Below are 19,993 nucleotides of genomic sequence, written 5' to 3'. Positions count from 1 at the left end.
GGCTACATAAGGTACCGAAGTTAGCCAAGGTTGATTTTTAGTGTTATAATGGCGTAGCTGCTGCCATCCAGAAGTAAATTTACGCTCTGTCAGGAAAGAAAACAAAAACTGCCTGTTGGTACAAATTGGTTAGAAAATATTTGTCAGTAAATCTGTCACAATATTCCAGCAGAAGATCTGTTCGTTTGTTCCTTCCCTGTGTCCCTCCACTGTTCATTATTCCTCAAAGGTAAACTTAAAATAGTTTAAAAGCAGAAAAGACATTTCTAATTCCTCTGTTATTCGCTCCTTAATTTTAAGAAGTCATGACTAAAATCCTTGATTCCATCCATTGCTGCACCAGAGGCTGTGCTCTGAGGATACTTAACAAACTAAGGCAATGGGGGAAGCTGAGGACCATTGCAATGAAAGTGACTCAGAGAAGTCAGTCAGAAGGGAAGAGAGAAGAAAATTAAGAAGAGGAAGCACGAATCCCCTACTTAGGCTTGAACAGAATGTGGTTTTGTGTATTTTTTTTTTAATCTTTGTACTAAAAACCCTTAAACAATGCCTGGAGCCAATTAAAAACCTTAACCTGAATTGAGTAGAATGTTAAGTACTATATGGTACTCATGCTAAGATGATTCTGGAATTATTTTCTAAACAACCAGAAAATCTTTAACCATGGGTATTTAGTAACATATGAGAAGTCAAATAAATCAAGGCTCATAAAAGAAATATTAGCATTAGGCATAATTTTCAACTACAGGATCTGACACCAGGTGCAAAAACGACTTGAAATATCATTGCTCTCAATAAAGGACCCTCCCCCAATTTTACCATGGTTTTCAAGCAACAATTTTCATACCTGGCATTCCTTTTAGTCCTGCATCATCTATCTTGACTTAGAAGGTTTGGAAACGTAAAACGTTGCTTACTTTTAATAGTAATCTACTCACTAGAACATATAAGTCACCACTGCTGTTTGTCTTTGTTACTTATTTCTTTTTTAAAAATAAAGCATGGCATTCTGTAGACATAGAAATCTTAAAATGGGGATTAGAAGCCAACATTCTGTGACTGATAATGTCTATATGCTTGTAGATAAGAAGCACTAAGCAGTGAGTAGAGAGTGCCATTCTTAAACCTGAACAGGGACAGCATTTTCTGGGGAAAAAACTGAAACGTTCACCCTCCCCACCCAAAAGAGAATATTTTAAGAAAATAAAATGAGGAAATTGTTCTTTAAGCTCATTGGTGGTACTATGTGGGAGCTGGAATAAATATTACCCAGCCTTCTCACATCTATTACTCTTATTATCTGGAATAAAAAATTTAAATGCTTCATCTGCTGTACTGGATAATTAAAATCACCCAGAGCTTTGTTCTTCGTTTTCTTTGAAAAAAAAAAGGGGGGGGGGAGGACGAAAATCACTCCAGTCAGGCATTTTAGGGTTTTCATTTAAATATTTGTTCTACAGACTAATAGTTCTCCAACATATCCTAACAAGAGTATTCATTTGCATGGTTATTTTGGAACAAAAGATAATACAGTCATAAAAAAATGTTATGACTCTACCCTCTGTTGGAAATGCATGAACTATGATACACTCACATAAATTTACCCTACAGAAGCAGTTACACCCCCTGCTGGAAATCCCTGATCATAACAGCCTTGTCTTTGGGAGCCTCAACCAAGAACACACACAAAGTCACACATAAGACACTCTTCTTGACAAGTAGCGTCAGTATGTTTGCCTAACTGACACAAGAAGAAGAGACAATCTCAGAATATTGTCTTAATGACAGACACAAAGATGGAGAAGTAATGATATAAATGGCTGTTCTGAAAAGCACTTGCAAGACTATTTTCTATTTTCCTATGGCATTTCTCAACTCGTTTCCAACCCTCTTAACAGATTCCCATCTCCTCACTAGAATTCTGTCTCAGAATTTAAGACTGCTGCTGTGGGAAGGCATGGCAAGAGGGGGCTTTGCTTCTGCAAGTGAACAAATGATGGTATACAAGCAGCCCCTGAGCCATCGCCTGAGTTAAGATGCCTAGGGTTTCCTTGTATCTGTTTTACGGCTACCAATGATAGTTTCGGCATGAAAGAGTGCTAAGTATGTCTTGGCTGTCATCAAGGAAAATATTTTGACAAGAGTTAAGGGAGTTAAGGTAATCGTGAGTACAGGGATGGAAGAGAAGGAGAGGAATGCGTTGACCTCCCCGCCTTTCTGTTCCACTGAGCCGTCTTCTGTTGACTCAACAGAACCGTATTTTCAGACTGAAATCCCAAAGATGCTATCAGTCTATCTTCAAAATGTCATACTCCTGACCCTCTAGTCATATCTAAGACACAACTGAAATTGTCAAAGTAGCACGCTACTATAAAACAATCACTGTTTTTAGAGAGTTTATTTGTAATGCAGGCTTCTCTTAGAGTAATGACAATTCACTCAGGTCCCAACCAGCACAAGTACTTTAATTACACAAAGTAAAAAGGTCTTCAAGTTATTTCCTCTCTCAAAAGGGGGTATTGTTAGGCCACCTGGACCCTCCGTTGAGTTTTTATGAAGGATCACAGCTTGAATTTAATCAATCCCAATAAGGTTAACCCTGTAAAACTGAAATATAATTGAAAGGGTGACTGGATAAAGGACTCGGATTCTCTCCCAGATTGTTACTCTGTAAACCCCAACCCTTTGATGTGAGGAGCAGACACCTGAGTTGCTGGTTGTCTGACATGTGTACATCGTTTTAATTGTTTGTGAATCCTCTCTTTCTTAGTGTAGACCAGATTTAGGTTGTGAGTTCTTCTGGACGGAAATGATGAATGTAAGTTTGGCTCCATGCAATGACGGAACGCATGGTTCTCTGTCGAGTGCTTAGCAAATGTTTGCTACCATGGAACACTCAAGGTTTTATGTCTTCCTGGGGTTTATTACTAGCAGAAAGATTTAGAATTTATTTTGAAGTACCAGCTGAGATAATCACTTTAAGGGGGGGAAAAAGCCTATGAAAGTTGATTTCATTGTCCTTCCCCAAGTACAGCCCACGTCTCTCCATATTCCATCTCTCTGGAAGGTGAATGAGTCACTAGCAACAAATAAGTATGGATCTGAGACACCAGGGAGCATTCTCAAGAACTGGTGTAGCATAAGAGTTTCCTGCAATCAACAACAAGACAGCTAATCACTCTGCAATTAAGGCTCTGTCAATTCTCCTTTTTATAAGCTACAGTAGATGGTAAATATTTGTGTTGCCAGTCCATGCTTATGCATTTTCCTGAGGGGGAAAAAAAAAGAAACCAAAATATTATAGTTCTTCTAGCTCAACTATTATATATTTCTAAATAGTTTTCTGGGGGACGGAGTTTTATTATGTAACGTCCTAGGTTACTAGCCCGGAACTTCACCCTCCTGAGCACTGGCAGAGAGTAAGGAATGATAGTCAAATTCTTTCAGTAATTTAACTTTCCATGCCTCTGTAGTACAGCCCAGAACAGGCCCATGTCATAGACTTTGTTTCTAACTCTTGTTTTCATAGGAATGCCTTTTAAATAATTACTTTTTTTCATAGAAGTATTTACATTTTTAATTCCGAGATAATGTAAAAAATTGGTGAAGCATTTCATGTACTCCACCTTAAGTCAAACAAGTCAAATTCTTACAAGATTAAATTTAAGTGGAGCCCATTTTAATCATCGTTTTCACTTATTATTATTACTTTCTGCAGTGCTGAGGATGGATCCCAAGGGCACGCAATGCTGGGTAAGCACTCTATCATTGAGCCATACACTTAGCCTTGTAAGGAAATATTTAAAATTATATTTTAGAAGTATATATTCACTGAGAAAAATGAGCACAGCATTGTATGCAGAGTGAAGTCTCACTAAGAAGCAATAATGCCATGATGGTTTGTGTAAAAAGACAATGTTTGCAAACAGATGGCAACATCATGGCCCAGTAAGGTAATATTTAACCTGCTCTGTGGAACTGTGGCTAATGCTAACTTCCTTCTTTTCTCTGTCTGTCTTTTTCCTTTTGATTCAGTTACTCATCCTAAGGTGTACCTTCCTCTTTACTGTCCTTTAGCTTTTTGCTTTTTAGTCTTTCTGTTTGTCTCTCGCAGGCTGACCACTTTGGGCATTGTCCAACTCCACTTATGCTAACTCCTGACAAAACAAAACATCCTTTGTAAGCATATTATTGCCACGTGTAGGGTCTAGATGATACAACTTTGATGGCTTTTTAAAGTTCTTATAGACCAAAACATCCCAACCAAAGAACATGCATGTAATTATGTTTGATGACTCCGTTTTTAAATTCTTAAATCTACCAATCGATACTATTATCCAAGGTGGAAGATGTGGCTCAGTTGATAGAATGCTCATGGAGTAACTATAAGGTTCCATCCTAGCCCCACATAAAGCAGGTACAGCTTCCTTGTCTGTGAACCCAGCACCAACATTGGGTGTCCTTGGGTCTGTCCTCAGCACTGCAGATAATAATAAAAAATAATAATTAATAATAATTTATAACAATGATATTAATAAAATGGGCTCCATTTAAATTTAATCTTGTAATCATTTGACTTATTTGACTTATGGTGGAGTACATGAAGTGCTTCATAATTTTTTTTACATTATCACAGACAAGAGGATCAGAAGTTCAGTAGTTATCCTCAGCTACACTTCGAGTTTAAGGCCAGTCAGGGCTACATGAGACCCTGTTTCAAAAATAGCATTACCCATATTGGAGATGGTCTCATGGAACATCTACTAGATAGTCTAATAGATCATTTTCACAGGTGCGGATAAAGGAAGTACGTCATTCCAGGGGTTCCTGTCTAACTTTCTAAATGAAAGTCGTTTTATGATAGGATGTATTTCATTTACATGGTCTCTCATTTGGGTTTGTTACACGTTTATTTTTGCATTCTGCCATCCCATGTCAATGAGGGTCCTCTTTCTAAGTGGAGGCAATTCTCCAGCTCTTATGCATCACTGCATACTCCTGAACACAATACCAGCTTAAGAAGAAATAGCAATGATCTTACTACAGTGCAAAACAATTAGTGTCAACGCGTCAGTCAGTCTGTCGTGAAAGACTGGGAAAGCAGAAGGCCAGGATTTCAGCTCAGGTTCTGTTCACTGCTAAGATTTTTCAAAGGCCTTTGCTTCTATTTGTGCTTATTCAGAGAACTTTCTCCACTCTGATGTTAGCTTTCTCCACTCCCATGTTAGCCAGTGAGGCTGCTTTGCACACTGAACCTGGGGAGCAGCATTCCTGCTTCCTGGTTTATGTTAACGTGGCCCTCACCCACACCCACTGCCACACCCAGGACAAAACTGCTGCTCCTGGCTTTCGATTCCGTTTCAGTTTTGTTCTTACTGCATCCCTCTCCACAAAGATTAAAAACTAACCAAACAAAGGATAGGTCCACCCCACCCCACCCCCCAAAAAAAACCTGACCTTCATTCCAGGTAAATTTATGAGTCTGTAATCCCAGGAAGGGCTGATTGCTACAAATTCAAAACCAGTCTGGGCTACATAGTGAGTTCCAGGTCACCCTGGACTACATGGGCAAAACCCTATCTCCAAAACAACCCCCATTCCTAAACCCCACCCTGTCTTTAGGTTTGGATTTCTAGACCTTTCTGAACAAACTTTCCCCATTCAAGCTGTAAGATCTACTGATTTGTTTTTTTCTTTCCCTAACAATGACCGTGTATTTCCTAAGATCACAGCCTTTAAGCTCCCCAAATTCCTTCATTACTCTGCCTTTCAACGGTATAGTTGAGGGGCCCATCCTGCGTCTCAGTAGCCATGGCTAGCATCCTATCCAGGCTGCATATTTTCCATTTTTGTCCATTTATGATCAGTTTTGTTTCTATCCTTAGCTCCAGGTAACCACTAACGTTCTACACACACACACACACACACACACACACACACACACACACTTGCCTGTTCTGAACATTTCATTAAATGGAATGATACCATAAGTGATCTTAAGGACGCGTCTCCTACTTAGCTTGAGACTTTTGAAATTCATTCTTTTAGCATGCTTCAGTAGTTCCTTTTCACTACTGAGTAGCATTCCATTGTACAAGCAAGCTCCACTTTTTCTCTCCATTTACCAGCTAACATTTAATTAGTTCCCATCATTTGCCCTTTGTGAGCAATGCTACTGTGAATAATAATACAAATATTTGTATGGCTATATATTTTAATTTCTCTTGAATGGGCAGAATTGATAGGTTTTTATGGTAAACCTTAATGTTTAACCTTACATGAAAATCCTAAACATTTTATATTTCTACCAACACACATATGAACGTTATATTTGTCCCGTGTTCTGGTCAACACGTGTCATTGTTTGTCTTTTATTACAGACATTTTAACTGGTATAAAGTAGTATTTCAGACTGTTTGGATCTGCGTGTCTCTATATGCTAAATGATGCTGAGTATCTTTTAATGTTCTTAGTTTTCATTGGTATCTCTTTAACAGGTTTCTTCAGTATTTTGCCCATGTTAAACTAGATTGTCTTATCATTGAGACAATTCTTTGGAGCTTAAATTCTTATGCTGAATTTTCATAACAAATCCTTACTTTTTTTTTTTTCCTTAATGCAGTGATCATGTTCCTGTTTTCCCTGTAATGTTTCCTACGGTTCATTCGCATGTATATTTGCGCATCTTGACTACTTCCCAAAATTCAAGATTTTGGTTTCACTGAACGAAACCTCTGGCTCCGTGGCACTCTTAGAGCCAGCGTTCTTCCATAGTGCCTGGTTAGTGAGACATCCTTTCCTTATGCTTCTTGCTCATAGAGGAGAGCTGCATGTTAGTCAGTCTGGCTTTTTATTTATCTGTTTGTAGAAATAGTATAATCATCCTGTCAGGAAGTCTAAGTGAAGGACTAACATCTGTGAGCTATGCTTACTCTTAGAACCTTCATTTCAATAGCATAAGCCTTGAGCAGGACTTTTGAGACATAGCGATCAAAAGCAAGGGTCCAAGACTAGGGTGTCTCCTTGCTATTAGTTCATGATTAGTGTCTGCAAGAAGTGCTTAACTCTTAAGCCAAGGACAATTTTAGAGTGGTTCAAAGTGAGTTTTTCAGTTGCTATTGCCATTTCAGGGATGTGTTAGTGTTGTTGTTTAGTTTGTGTTGTTATTGTTGTTGTTGTTTTACAGGGCAAGGCAACTTCTTGACTCTAAAGAAGTCACATGCCATAGTGATTTAGAGATGAAAAAGAAAAGAGATTACTGCAGTTTGGTCTTTCACTTCTGATTTACTGTGTGTGCATCTTCCGTGTGGCCTGCGGGGGTCCTGTTATTTTGGTGCACATCCCAAGTGTCATACTGATTCTAATAAAAGGGTTCTGGTTTTGACAGTGCTCTGTGTATCTGCCTCGTGATGGGACGATGGGCTGCTGACAATCCTCATAACTTACATAAGCTCCAAACCCTCACTTCTCCTCACCCTCTCCAGTCAGCTCTTGATGCCACACTGGATGCTGCCACAAGCCCCCTTCAGATCAACATTCTAAGTGATATCATGACAATAAAAGGTATTTGCGAAAGCTTTCTCAACGGATGCCTGTAGCTTAGAACCCAGCCTCCTAAACTGTGGGTCCCAACCCCAAATGAAGTTTTGAAATTTAATGTTAGAGTTGTGAAAATGTCAATGTTTCTGAATATACAATGACCAAAATAATTAAGTCAAAATCAAAAGTCAACCCTATGGAAGCCTATGTGGCAGTGCCCTCCCATGTTACACTACATGATCTCACTGCAGCCTCAGTTCTAAACCACGACTTGCACACTGCATGTTCTTGTGCCATATAAACACTGCATGTTCTTGTGCCATATAAAGTCGCCTGAAATCTCTCCACTCAATCCCGCACTATAGCGTGTCACGGATTGCAGTGTCTTCACTGTCTCCAATGAGGTTTTCTGCTTTTATAGAAACAAAATTTCATTACAAAAACAAAGACTTTTAATGTTTTCCAACTATCATCCCTCACTCAGCAGGTGAGTATCAAATGAGTGTATCTTTGGATTATATTGTGTTATGTTTAATTTTAAATTGCCATTTGAGTTCCATGAAAAGATCATTAAGTTAATTTTTGGCTTGAGAATAAGATAAAGTCTCTAACAATACAATATTTTTTAATGAGTTACTATCAATAAATGTTTGATTCACATAACTGTTTTCAAAAGCCTAGATACTCTAGCTATGCAAAATTCTCTCTGGCAAAAGGGGCTGTAAATCAAAGAAGGTCCTGAAGCCTTAGCTCAGAATATCAGACCACCATGGGAATGCACTGCAACTTAAGAAATGGAAATGTCCTTATTTGAAAATGTATAGAATATATAGCATACTTCATGAATATTGACAATCTAGACCAGTGGTTCTCAACTTTCTTTTTCTTTTTCTTTTTCTTTTTTTTCGAGACAGGGTTTCTCTGTGTAGTTCTGGCTGTCCTGGAACTCACTTTGTAGACCAGGCTGGCCTTGAACTCAGAAATCCGCCTGCCTCTGCCTCCCAAGTGCTGGGATAAAAGGCGTGCGCCACCACACCCAGCAGTTCTCAACTTTCTTAATGCCACAACCCTTTAATACAGTTTCTCATGTTATGATGACCCCAACAATAAAGTTATTTTTGTTGCTACCTCATAACTGCAATTTTCCTACTGCTATGAGTTGTAATGTAAATATCAGGTATACAGGGATCTGCTATGTGAACCCCGAGGGTCACAAACCCCAGAGGCTGAGAACCACTGATTTATAGATTCGGAAACTCTCCCCAACTCTACTTTAATTCTACCAAACTGACTCAAATCTTACTTAGTTCTAGTGTTTGGGCAGGGCAGGGGGGTGTTTTGTTTGAGTTGTTCATTTTATGTGTGTGTGAGTGTTTTTCCTGCATGTATGTGCACCATGTGTGTACCTGATATACATGGAGGTCAGAAAAGGGTAACAGAGACCCTAGTGGAGGTAAGGATGGTTGCGAACCACCATGTGTGTGCTGGGAATCAAACACGGTCCTCTGTAAGACAGGCAGCTGCTTTAACCTCTGAGCCATCTCCCCAGCACTGTGGTTTTGGTTTTGGTTTAATTTTGTTGAGAATTCTGGTTTTTCACATTTTTATTTTTGTTGTGTGCTTATTTGTTGTAAGACAGAGCATTGTGCTGTAGCTGAGGATGACCTGAACCACAAATGCCTCCTCCTGTTTAGGCTCCTGAGTGTTGGGACTGTAAGGTGCATCACACACCCAGCATGGTGGGAGCTGATAAGCTGGTTATAGGAAAATAGTTTTTAGTTTACCTTTAATTACTAGAATAATGTTCTACTTAGAGTTTTGCATATTCAGAAAATTCAATTATGACTTTAATTTGTATAGAAATATGAATAATTAAATAGCCTGGAAGAAAAGAAATGGAAACATTAAGAGTGGCCATGTCTGGGTCTAAAACGATGTGCTCCTGTTCTGTGCCATATATGTATTCACGGATATTTAAACTTCCTTAGTCTTGAAAATAACAGGAGATGATTTGTAACACTGTGCATTGCAAATCACATCTGCCTACTTAAAACCTCCTTTGAAATATATTTACCGGGACAGTATAATCCACACAGGGTTTGAGTTTGGGGTCAACTTTTCTTTGTTGCATTACTCTGAGTCACCCTCTCGTTGAGTAGCCATCAATCCCAACCCTCTGTGTGCCAGTCTGTGATTCTGCCATCACAGGAAAGGAAAGGCATGAATCCTGCTGGCGACATGCTCATTTTCTGGTTTTTAGAACTAGTAAGATGTAGGGCTATAGATTATGGCTTTTGGTGAGGAACAAATACATCTCTCAATTTCTGTCACACTCTAATGGCTTCATCGCTCATGGTTTCTCGTTTTCAATACAACAGGCACAATACGGTCTTTTGGAGACTGGAAAATGCGAAGGATGATAATTTCTTCTCTAGCAAACTGACCACTGGTTTACCCAAATAACTTGTGAGCCGAGGGCGATTTCAAAGCACACAGTGTGAATGTTAAAGGCCCTCTGAATGAACCCCGTTGTTTCCCTCTCCTATTGTCAGACATGTAGTCTCGTGGTTTTGAGTTTTGGCAGTCTTCAGGTTAGGGCCATGCCGCCCAGAGGAATAGAGGCCACTCCGAGACTGAGTGAACTCTTGTTTTAACTGGCATATAGCTGTTTTTATTTGGGTTTCTGTGGAATCTGGAAGCCTGCAACTCATCCAGAATAAGAGCATTCCACAAATTCCATTTCATAAAAGCCAGTCACTCTCTCAGACACTGTTTCAGTTTCCTTCAATGTAACTAAACTTTTAGCAGACATTCCAGGGAAAGTGATGGAGGGAGGAGCCTTAAGATAAGCATTACACAGGACTCTGGCCCAGTCCGTCCTCCTGAGTGTGTTGATAGTATTAGCTGCAGAATCATAGCAGTAAAGGAAATAACAACCAAAATATATTTAAACAGTTCAAATGTCAGGTCAATTAGAGGAATTCACAAAATCCCAGAATTAAAAAGAAAATGAATTTATATATACCAAATGATCTAACACAAATGAGATTCAAGCTTCCTCGGCAACCTGTACTTTCTCACGTTGTTTAAATAGAAACCAGGTTTTGTGCATGGTCAAATTTTTTAGCCTAAAAAATCTCCCCCCTTTTTTTTTCTTTTAAAGCAATCATTTAGTTGGAACTCAAATGCTTTAGTTGTTGCTATAGTTCCCCCTCCCCGCCTCCCCTATGAAACAGGGTCTCCTGTAGCCCAGGCTGTGCTCCAACTTGCTAGTAATTTAGGATTATCCTGAGTGCTAATCCTCTGCCTGGATTTGGCAAGTGCTGGGATTACAGGCTTGTGCCACCAGGCCCAGTGGAACAGAAATAGTCTCCACATGTGGGGTCTGTCTGTCTCCCTGTCCTTCTGTTGCTTCTCTATGTGTCTGTCTCTCTCTGCCTCTCTGTCTCTGTCTCTCTGTCTCTTTCTTCCTATGTAGCCTGGTTGGCCTCAAACTCACCCAGTTTTAGTTTCATTTTACCTGCCTCCGCCTCCCCACAGGCTGGGATTAAAGGCCTGTGCCACCACACCCAGTCCCAAGGTCTCTCTTTTGATTGGAGATAAGGAACATATACTGGGTGAACATCAGACCTACAGAGGAAATGAGACCTTCTGGTGTCCAGTTGCTTTGTGGATAAGCAATGAGCGTTGTGTTCTGACATCCTTCTTCAGGCTTCTGAGGAGAAGGGAGTCTCCTCAAACTGTTCTCTGTCACACACACCTTTAACTCTGTGAGACGGTCACAAACTGATTTGTGCTGCTGTCTCCTCGCTGGGTGTAATCTAATAAAAATGGCTGCAAGTGTACGAATCCGAGCTGAGGTAACTGGGATGCTTCTGCTCCAGAAGGAAAGTGTTTATTTAAGTCTACGAAGGACACAGTGTGGAATCCACAAGAGATGAGCTTCCACGCCATAAGGCAGAAGAGAAGGATCTTGACTGTGCTGAATGCAAAGATGCCACTGGGTCTTGTGGGCCTCTGCTGAGCTGTTTAAACACCAGGAGGATTGGGGACATTGCACGTCTTCATACTGGCTGACTAGATACATCCTCTCTTGAAAACTTTGTCAAATTTATCAAATAGACTCATCTTCGCTAGCGAGTTGAGCTTCTTACTCCTTCTGGACTTTACCAGTATTTTATCCCAACCTCACTCTGTTGACTGCTTTCTTTGATACACAAAATACTTTGTAGCCTGATACAAACACAAGAGTTTCAGATCTTATAGATACATAACTAGTCCATTTTGAAATATATAGATACAGAGATATAGATATCTATATATCTCACATACATACACACATGCATATATGTGTGTGTGTATATATATATATGTATGTATATACACACACACACACACACACATATATATATATATATATATATATATATATATATGTGTGTGTGTGTGTGTGTGTGTGTGTGTGTGTGTGTAGAGCTAAGTAGTGTCTAGCTTCATTCTTTTGCTTATGGACACCCCATTTTGCCAGCACCATTTGTTGAGGAAACTGTTCTTTCTTCGTTGCGAGGTTGCTGCATCTTTATTGCAGGCCAGCTCCAGTCGCATTTGTAGGTTTCTCTCCAGGCACTCTACTCTTTTTCTTTGATCTGTGCTATCTGTTTTTATGTCAATACCATGGTACTTTGATTGCTACAGCTTTGTAGTGTGTTTGGGGTTAGGTAGTACCATGGCTTCCCTTTGCCCTTTGCTCTGTGTGATCAGAATAACTTTGGTTGCTTGGGATTAGCTGTTGTCCCTCCATATAAACTGTAGGACATGCAAATCAACAAGACACCACTTTATGCCTATTAGGAAGACTGTCTTCTCCAAAAGTCACACGTGTTGTCAAGGATGCAGAGGAGGGGAGTCCTGACACACTGCTGGTGACAATGTGAGTTAGTGCACCCATATGGAAACAGTATGAAGGTGCTTCAAAAAAGAAAAAAAAAAACAGTCATCATATAATACACAGCACAACTACTAGTTATAAACCCAAAAGAAATGAAACCAACCTGTTGAGGAGATATCCTTATATTTATGTTTACTGCAGGGTTCTTCACAATAGCCAAAAATTAGAAACAGCCTAAGCATCAGTTGAGAGAATATGAAGCAAAAAATGTGAAGGAAAGAATATGAAGAATGTGGAATGGGGTCCATCTCAGTTTTATAACATGACCAGAACTGAAATTGTTATATAAAGTGAAAAACCCAGAAAGACAAATACTGTGTGAGCTTCATCATTTATAGGGTATGAAAAAGTTGATCACGGAGATGCTGAGGACAGGACACTGGTTACCAGAGTCCGGAGAGCAGAGGGGAGAGAATGATAGATGTTGCTCAACAAATGTTGTTATTCATAGAGGAGAAATGGAGTCTGGCATTCTATGACATAGTGGCTGCAGATACAATACTGACATTTAACAATGTACTTTAAAAATTAAAAGAATACATTTGACCACGGTTTCATCATGAAGGAATGATAAACATTTGAGGAGATAAATGACCTTGTTGACAACTGTATCAAAACATCATGTGATACTCTACTGATATGTATAGGTGTTTTTATATGTTAATGAAAATTTAAAAGTCAGGCGTATTGCTAATTGAATCAAGATAAAAAACTAGAGTGAATGTTTCTGCAACACTTCTATCAAGGGAAAAATATCCCCATTAATATGAGTGGTCTATGTGTCTTCATGTGCCTCTAATCTAGGGCTGTCTACTGCCCAAGAAGCCTACATAGTAGCCAGTGCTCTTGCACCAGCGCAGTGTACATACAGCACCAGAATGATGCACACAGTTCACTTGGAGCCATTTTTTGCATCAACATGACCCGTCTTTGCTCCCATAATTAATTATATATAATGTGAATTCATGAGAGGCAAAATCTCTTTCCAATATTTGTAATATTGAATTATTCAATGTTTTCGTAAATAGTGCCATAGTTCCCTACATTGCCATATTCACTTCAGAAATGCAAGTGAGTTCCTTGTGTTACAGTCTGTGTTTAGTATCCAGATTCTGATTGGTAGGCGTGTTCAAGGCTCTTAGTGAAAATCAATCCTCAAGGGGCTGATACCCCTTTAATTGTGTGAGAAGAAACAAGTGGGGGGCATCGTCCTGACTCTGAAGTAACCCCTTCTTCTTCTGTAGCTAATATTGTTATGTAAAAACCAAGGAGACTGGACTTGCTGCTTTTTACATTTTCTCTGAGCTTTGGGAGCGTCTCTGAAAATATTGAGTCCTTTATTTAACAAACATGCATAGCTGAACCTAAACGTCAAATGTGTGGCTCTATTAATCTGCCTTTCCTATAAAGAAAGGTTCTTCTATCGGGAATTTGTCTACTTGGGGCCAGCTTGGTCTACATAGTGCGACTTTGCCTCAAAAGAAGACAAGTCTTGAGAGCAGAAGAACCAGGGTTTGATCCTCAAGCACCCGTATAGAATCCAGATGACACAGTACACAGCAGCAATCTCAGGAGTGAAAGCAGGGACAGGAGGATCCCTGGGCTGGGACTCCCCCGCCAGCCAGTCTAGCTAAGTTAGTGAGCTCTAGGCTCAGTGGGATACACTGTCTCAAAAAATAGAGTGGAGAACGATTGAGGACAACACTGGGTGTTAACCTCAGGCCTACACACACACACACACACACACACACACACACACACACACGCACACGCATGCACACATATATGCATGCATGCATACCTGAGCACATACCCCCCCACACACACACAAAGAGTAAGCATGTTAAATATTTATAACAGGTTCACTAAATACAAATGTATAGGAATGCTCAGTGGTATTTTAGGTGGCCATAGGAATCATTTTTATTCCTAACTATAGCATTGTGGTGAATCTTAATTATAAAAGCACATTTTGTTTTAAGACAGGAATTTAGAAAAGTAAAGATTTCGTCTCTAAGTCAGCTAGCTGCTGGTTTGAGAGCCGCCAAGCACCGCATACACTAGGGAGAGTAACTTTCCATTTGGAGCAAGAGTGGCTGTCCAGAGTAGATCACGCTCAGCTTTAAAACAAAAGTGTATGCTTAGACTTTAAAAACAAACAAACAAAAACAAGACAGAATACCACACTAAAGCTAAACATGGTGGCATAGGCCTGAAGCCCTGGAAAGACAGAGACAGGAGGATCAGATAAAAGGCTAGCCTTGGCTATCTGGTGAGATGCTATCACATATACATCCAAAAATATCAGCTAGAACAAGAGGTAAGAAGTCATAGGAGATAAGCAGGAGGAAGGTCCAGGGGTTAACAGGCTGTGCAAAAGAGAAAAATGGCTTTAACCACGAGGGACTGGAACCTAGAAAGGTTCCATTCAGACAGCAGTGTGCTACAGAGACTTCTGTCAGCCTGCCTTTCCCTCCTTTCTTCCATGTCATCTCTGGATGAAGGATGAGGACTGAACCATATTGTCGGTCCCTGTGAGGGGTCAGCCCCTTCCCAGTCGGCCTGCCAGGCAGAGATTGATGCATTCATAGAGAGTGACTCTGCAGAGCAGCTGATCAGCTCCGGACCGACCAAGCCTTGCAGATCCAAGGCTTCTGAGCAGCCTCTTCAAGATGCTTTCCCAGGATTGCTGGGCAGAGTCAGCAGGACTATCTTCCTAAAAATATGCCAAGTAGGAAATGGCTGAGATATAAACTGCAAAGTGCTGCACGAGATAATTAGGGTCAGAAGTAACTCGTCAGGAACTCAGAAGGGTATAAATAGGCCGTTGATGAGAACTGCCTGATGAAGAGGGTGCCAAGTGGGACCTAGACACACACCGGGGGCTGAGAAGCACTACTGCATCCTAAAGCTAAAAGAGAACGGCTCAGCCACTAATTTCAATGTTACATAATCACGTAGGAAACAATTAAATGAAACTAGATGACCTGCTTACTCAGAAATTAATTTCTATGCTAATCTTGAACCCTAAATTGCTGCTAATCCTGTTTGAGTTTAATCACTGCACACACTTAACTGTTTTCAGCATGCCACTGTTTTATAGTTTTCATAGCATAGTTAGTCTTGAGACAGGCGTTATTATTATTATGCTCATTCTAACTAACAAAAGGGCACTCAAACCTAAATGCAATCTCCCTCCCTTCCTTTCTCCGTTCCTGTCTCTCTGTTTCTGTCTCTTGATCGTTGGCTCTCTTACACACGCACACACACACACATACATGCATGGTCCACCCACACCTACGCCCACATGTTTTGGGAACCTAGTATATGCCCTAGAAAACTTAAAATTGTAGCTGTCAGTTTGTCCCAGACCAACTGGTGAGCGAACTCTGTAACATACTCTGGAACTGCTCCTAGCATCTAAGTGAGAGTCCAGCAACTTACTGGGAGAGAAGGGAGAGCTGCTACCATCATGATTCCACGGTGTGACCGATAGCCACAGAATCATATCATAATCATTTCCAAAAGGACAGTTTTCCCTTCTAAGTCGGCTTTTGGTTGCTGTAACAATACGCCTGAGATACTGAAGTGACAGTCTCTGGTTGTGTGGGGCCAGTGGTGGCACAATAATGCACCATTGGCAAAGCGTGTGGCACACTGCATGTGGCACATGGCATGTGGCAGAGAGCTGTCTGTCTACCTCCTGGTGGTCAGGAGTGTGGAAAGAGGAAGACAGGAAGGAGTGGCTCCTAGATATTTTCTCCAAGGGCATGCCCCCTGAAATCTGATTTCCTTCCATTAGGCCCCTAAAGGTGCCAGCACCTCTCAGTAGGGCCACAAGCTGGCAGCTTTCAACAATGGGCCTGCGTGAGGCGCGTCAGCAGTCATCTCAGGACACGTAAGTAAATGACCAGTCTCGAATGTAGACTCAAAGTAGGTAGCAACTACTAAACAGGGTTTCTTCTTTAGATAAAAATACGCCTACAGTACTTAATAAAGGTGACCAATTCATCAAACTGGATTTCAGATATGAAGATAAACACAGCCAGCTGAACGCAAACAACAAACATGGCGTACCATAGTGCTACCACAGTAGACCACTGGGAAAGGTGCTGTGGTGGAATGAGAAAAAGACCCGTGTGGAAAAGTATCACTGAGGCTAAGGAACAGGTATACAGCAGAGGACATATACATAGGGCAGTTTTATTTGTTTTGGTTTGATTAAATTTCATTGTTTTTACTATTCATAACTTTCTTCAAAAAATGTATAGACTTTTGCTTTTACATGTCTGAAGTGTCTGAGGGTGGGTCCGTGCATGTGAATGCAGGTGACCCCAGAGATCAGAGGCATCAGACTACCCTGGACTGTGAGTTGCAGGAAGTCATGAGACTCTCAACAGGAGTTCTAGAAACAGAACTCTGTAGAGAGAATCTCTTGTGCACTGTGTAAAAAGCATTCACCTATCAATAAAAAAGCCTTTGGCCAATGAGCTGAGGCAGGAAATAGGAGGAGAGAGAACAGAGAGAGACAGAGGGGAGGGAAGTACATGGTGGGGGGGGGGAGAGAGAGAGACGAGAGAGAGAGAGAGAGAGAGAGAGAGAGAGAGAGAGAGAGAGAGAGAGAGAGAGAGAGAATGAGAGAGGATTCTAGGAAATAGGTGTGGTTTCATGTGCCTGTCTTCTCAGAGTTCAGGCGAATCTCTCACACCTGACTCTTTCCCAGAACACTGCGCCCCCCCCCCAACCCACACACACCCTACCCCACACCTTCTCTCTCTGCTGGAACTCCCACCTCCTATTTCCTTTCATGGCCCATCATCCAACAGTTTCCCAAAGCTACCACCTTGGTTCCTCAAACCTTCGAACATTCCCTCTTTGAGAGGCTGGGATGTTTTCCCATTCTCCAAATCATCTGTGACCTTTTACTAAAATCTTCATTTTCAACACTTAAAATGTAGAAGTTTTAGATGTCTCCCTTTCTCAAATACAGAGGGAATAATGTTTGTTCTCTGACACCCCCACCCTGTCTGAAAATTTAAAAAAGAAACAATTAGAAATTGCATCTTAGATTTAGCCCCACTCACTGGGAGCTTCCCTAGACAGAGAGAGCTTCTGTTGTCTCCACTTCCATTTGATTTTGACCTGCCCCTTCAAGTATGTGCTATGGAATAATTTTAAAGTAAATAATTTCACCAGTTGAACTCTCCTTGCATGTAATTTAAGATGAATGCACCTAGAACGTAAACATGTCTTTACAGCAGATTTCTTTATGAGGAAAACACCCAAATGAGGACACATTCAAAGTTCGTGATTGAACTGAAGTGACACAATGTTTCCCGTGCTCTCCTTCTGTCTAAGACACTCAAGTTTCTTTATACCGGCACCTCACTGTTTCTCCAAGATCAGTTAAGGCAGAGCAAATCACAACCTTACAGAAAACAGGGAAGAATGACCAAGGACGGTCATTCAGTGTTGGGACAGACCCTTCCAGGTGACACTCAGAACGCCTCTGCACTGTGTTCCTGTGCAGGTAGCACTCAGGCCAGGGCTTGGAAGATGTGTACCTACAGAGGAAAGTGGATGGAGCTGGAGGGAGAGGGAAGGAGCTGGTGGAAAAGAATGTCATACTTCTTTTGCTTTAATGTTAGTGAAAGCTTTTAAAATAATTAAATACACATAACCAGAATGTATCAATTTTTTAATTAGAGAAAAGAACAATAGCTTCAAGCAGACACCTAACAAAAGGACACATTGCAGACACTGGAGAGCAGCTATTTGAGGTCTCCTCAGGAAGGCTGAAACGGCTGCAACAGCAGCTTCTTCGATCTTTCCTTAATAATAATAATGATGATAATAATAATAATAGCAGTGTTTTCAAACTCCAGGTTATGTAGTCCAAGAGCACAGCTCTTCTGATTGGTATGCATTGCACTGCAACTGTACACTACACAGATTGTATCATTTCATCCTGTGTGTCACACATGTCACTAAAAAGCCTTAAACACATGCATTTCACCTGCGATAGATCACCCTGAGGAGGTCACAGAACGAGGAGATTGCAGACTGCAAACTTTTCTAAGTCCTTAAGAGTACTAAACATTGTGACATGCCTCGAGTTTTGTAGACATAAAGGACACAGACCATCAAATTCACAGCCTTATCTTGCTTTTGTCAAATTTTTGACAAGCAATTTTTATTCAGGAATGCTTGTTCACCAGCATAAAACTAAAAAGGACATTTAAGTTTTCTTCACTGGACTCTGAGGGATTAAATCTATTTGTATAATTCGGTAATGTCTCAGAACCGTTAGAGCATATCTAAGACATAAGTAACTAAGATGTAACGACTTAACCTAAGTAACGCCTTGTAAACTGTAGGCGTTTTGCCCTGTGTAAGCAGACTTGCCTGTCTCTTGGTTCTTTCCTTACCTCCCATTTGCTGTTCTTTTTGCTCTCCTACCGTTCCTGCCTGACTGCTTTCACATTCTAAATGAATGCATTTACATTCTGTGTCAAGCAATAGACGGAGTGTTAGGAAGCAAAGCTGAGGTGACCCGGGCCTGCTCTGTATGTGTGTACACTGCGGAAGGCTAGACACACATGTAAACAAGTGAATCTGAATAAAACAGTGTTGTAAATACATTTGGATGAGAAATGGAATGGCATTTAATGGGCATTTACCACATGCCAGATGCTCCTGGAGACAACTTAGGAGTCAGTACTGTGCACACAGCCCACATTTAGCCTTCACCTTTCTTGTGGAGAATTTTTTTTTTTACCTGTTTCTAAGCTAGAAGCATGAAGACAAAGTGAAGTGCTAAAATAATCCCACGGCGCCTGAGACACAACCAGCAGAAGGATTAGGACGCTCCATTATAAACTTGGCTGGATCCATTGGCTTGCCATTACCTGCTCTAGAATGGGATCTCAAGTCTTGGTTCACACTGCCAAAGCTCACTTTTAGGAAGTGAGGTCCTTCTAAGAAAGGAGCTGATGAAGGCATCACCATGAGAGCCGACGCCTGTTTTTAAAATCTGAACTCTGAACTTCGGTTCTAAGTAGACAGCACCATCATCTTATAACTGGTGGACTTGGGATCTTATGAGCTGGGCGGGGCTGGACCACATTGGGCATTTTGTGATTTCAAAACTGAAGATCTAACTAAAAGTTAACAGAAAGGACAATTCATAAAACTTCCAAACATACTGTATAGTTTAACATTTTCTCTTTGTTAATAAAGATGGAAGTTTATGTGCCACTCCTTCCAACAAATATAAATTAATAACTAATATGCTCTGGGCTTGGGAATAGACACTACAGACACAATCCACCAATGACAGACTGCAAAGTACTACTGAAGGACAGCAGAGCTTCTACAGTCTTGTGACCATAGTTAGCAAGCTATAGCACGGTCTTATATTCTGTACAAAGATTGTCTAAGCCAATACTTAAAACTACTGTGTCTGGTAGGTATGAATATTATATTCATGGTCTGAACAAAAACACA

The sequence above is a fragment of the Mus caroli genome, chromosome 12 (genome assembly GCF_900094665.2).
Source record: "Mus caroli chromosome 12, CAROLI_EIJ_v1.1, whole genome shotgun sequence".
Taxonomy (NCBI): Eukaryota; Metazoa; Chordata; class Mammalia; order Rodentia; family Muridae; genus Mus; species Mus caroli.
This window is presented reverse-complemented; position numbering follows the sequence as displayed.